Source organism: Panicum virgatum, chromosome 2K (genome assembly GCF_016808335.1).
Source record: "Panicum virgatum strain AP13 chromosome 2K, P.virgatum_v5, whole genome shotgun sequence".
Taxonomy (NCBI): Eukaryota; Viridiplantae; Streptophyta; class Magnoliopsida; order Poales; family Poaceae; genus Panicum; species Panicum virgatum.
The window spans coordinates 21,130,585-21,133,484 of NC_053137.1; positions in this window are offsets into that span (position 1 = coordinate 21,130,585).

Consider the following 2,900-nt stretch of genomic DNA (forward strand, 5'->3'; position numbering starts at 1 on the left):
GAAGCAGGACCTGCCAGGTCCGTCCGATCAACATCCCTCGCCCGCCGGTGCTGCCCTGCGCTGCAGCCAGGCACACAGGACACGGGCAGGCACAGAGAGAGAACGAAGAGAGAGAGAGTAATCTGATGGCGGTGGGAGAATCGTGTGTTGACCGCTGATTACCGGCCTTGTACGGTTCGGGGGGGACCCAGCCAAGCAGCAGTGTAACACCCCGGGTGTTTACACAGTAATTAATTAAGTGTCTGCACAGTAATTGGGTAGTTTGCTATGCATCATGTGCTAGAATTACTTAAAAAGGATCTTTTTGTAATTATGAAAGGTTATAGGTGTAATTATGATTTTATGCAAGGTCCTTTCTGCAGTTGTGTTGAATAGGTTGTGTAATTATAGCTTTAGTGGAGGGTGTTTTTGCAAAATTTCAGTGCATTTAATGCGTGTTAACCAATTTTGCTTGTAAGGCTACTTTTGAAGTGAATTTGCGTTGAAAAAGACAATTTTCCTAGAATTCAAATTCCTTTCTCTGTTTTTAATTTTAACTCTTGAATCTTTGGTCAAATAAATTTTTGCACAACATCAAAGTTGTAGATCTTGAAAAGTTGAACAACTTTCATGTTGGGCACTTTTCCATTTGAGCTTTGGTTTAAAAGTTATCGCTAGTTTACAGTTTAGTCCCTGGAACTTTTGGTATTTACAAATCGACCCTTATGACCATCTCCCACCCCCCCTGCTCTGTTTTCTCTCTCGCCGCCGACAGCGCCGCCCGCCACCGCCGTGGAGCGCCTTCCCGGCTTTCCCGGCCATTACTCCGCCGTGCGCTGGCGCCCACGCGTCGCGGACGACCTCCTCCCCCTCCTGTGCTTCGCGCTGGCCCTCTCCTTCCCGTGCCACGCGCCCCGCCGCGCCCAGAACCTCCCCGACGGCCGCCACCGCGACGTCGCCGTGGAGCGCCCCCTGCAGAGCCCGCCGATCTCTTCTAGCGAGCGCCCGCACACTACAAGAGTCCCAGAACTCGATTTCGCGCATCCCTTCGCTCTCTCATCGCTCCCACGCCGCAGAACGCCGCCGCCGCCCTGCTTGAACCCCGGCGAGCTCCACCCCGCCGCGAAGCCGCCACCCCAGACTCGCTCCACCCCTACAGCCCCCACCTTTAGCACCGCCTCGACCTCGCACAGCTCCCAGGCCACTTCCCCTCGCCCGAACCTCACCGGAGCTACCTCGCCGTCGCTCGCCTCCGCCGCCGACCCGCCCTGCTCCACCGAGCCGCCGCTTCCGAGCCTCTCCCCGCAACCCTAGGCCACCCAGAGGTGCGCCTTGCACCCGTGAAGCTCACGCACCCCTCCACCCTCGCCGCCGGTGAGCCCCTCGCCGGGAAACGGCCGGTCAAACCTCGCCTCCCCTCTCTGACCCGACCCAAGGACCGCGTGCTTGAATTTGAGAAAACCCAGGGGGTTATCTGCGATGTCAGTGACTCATTGCAATAGTGCCTTAGGGACTGGTTTGCAATGTTTTTCAGTGATCTTTGAAATTCAATATCAATTCGTAGAAAATTCGTAAATTAACAAATCTTGATGTTTTGGAATCCTCTTGAAGAGCTCTATGCAGTAGAACCATAATATGTTAGGCTTTAGTTGCAAGTTTTGCTGTAGATTTTGTTTTGTGTTACTAGGTTTATAAATACTAGTTGTTTAATCTTTTTTTTATCTGATTCTTGAAAGCTGATATTGCTATGAAATTTTGGTGGTAGTTTACTCATGTAACACTAGCTTTGCTATAAAAATTTCATGATCAGTTCTCTTGTGTAGCTATTTCTTTGATTTAATCTTTGTTTAGTACACTTTATTTATGATAAATAGTTTCTGTTCTTGTTAAATCCTGAAAATATTCCTGAGTGTTCATCTGGAATATCTTAACTTGTCCAGGATGTTTGAGCATCAGTTAATGGCTAGATCAGGAGCTAAAAATAAATCTTGCTAATCTGATGTCTGTTTTGTTTAATTTCTCAGAATTATTTATGTGTAGATAAAATCATGAAAAATTCACAGTAGATAGATCATCCCTGTGTAGATCTCCTGTTAAATTTTGAGCTTCTGTTTTGATCTATTTTGATCTGTATAATTCAAGCTTGTACTAGGTGTTGCCTGCATAAATGATTTATTGTGATTAAATAGTTACATGTCTTGATATGATTTTTGTAGGGTAGATTACTTTGTTCATGTTCTATTTAGTGTAATTTTGGTAGATTTTATTACTATTTGTACTCTGAGTTGTTGTTTTATTTACAAACCATGATTTAATCATATAGGAAATCACCACCACTCATTTTATGAAGTTAGTTAACTTCTTTTGTGCTGTTGATCATGATGCCTTGTGTAGTTAAATTTGTTATTTAACTACTCTATAAACGATTGCCCATGTTTGTTTATAATGTTGTTCTTGCATTGCATATAGACACGACTGCCTTATCGGACGGGACGTACGAGCTAATCCCGGAATCTGACGGAGGTGATCTCCAGGCTCAAGTAAACACTGCGGAACTAACTGAAGCCCCGGACCAAAGTTCGGAAGAGCCTAGGGCTGAAATAGTTAGCAACTACCGAGAAGGCAAGCCCCGGACATAACCTATACTTCAAATTAATATCATTTACTGTATTACTTACTTGTGCATTTACAGTTCTTAGGAGTTGAATTGAAACCCTAGATGCATGATCCTAGGAACCTATGTACTGAACACTAGACTTGAGTTCGAATAATTGCTAAGCTTATAGGACCGGTAAAAGTCGAGTGATTGCCTGTCACTCGCGAGCTTTATAGGAATTGATTGTTTACTTTCTGTTATCAATATAAGGACGACGGACGGGGTTGTGTTCGATATCATGACCTTATGTGATACCCCGTCTGTG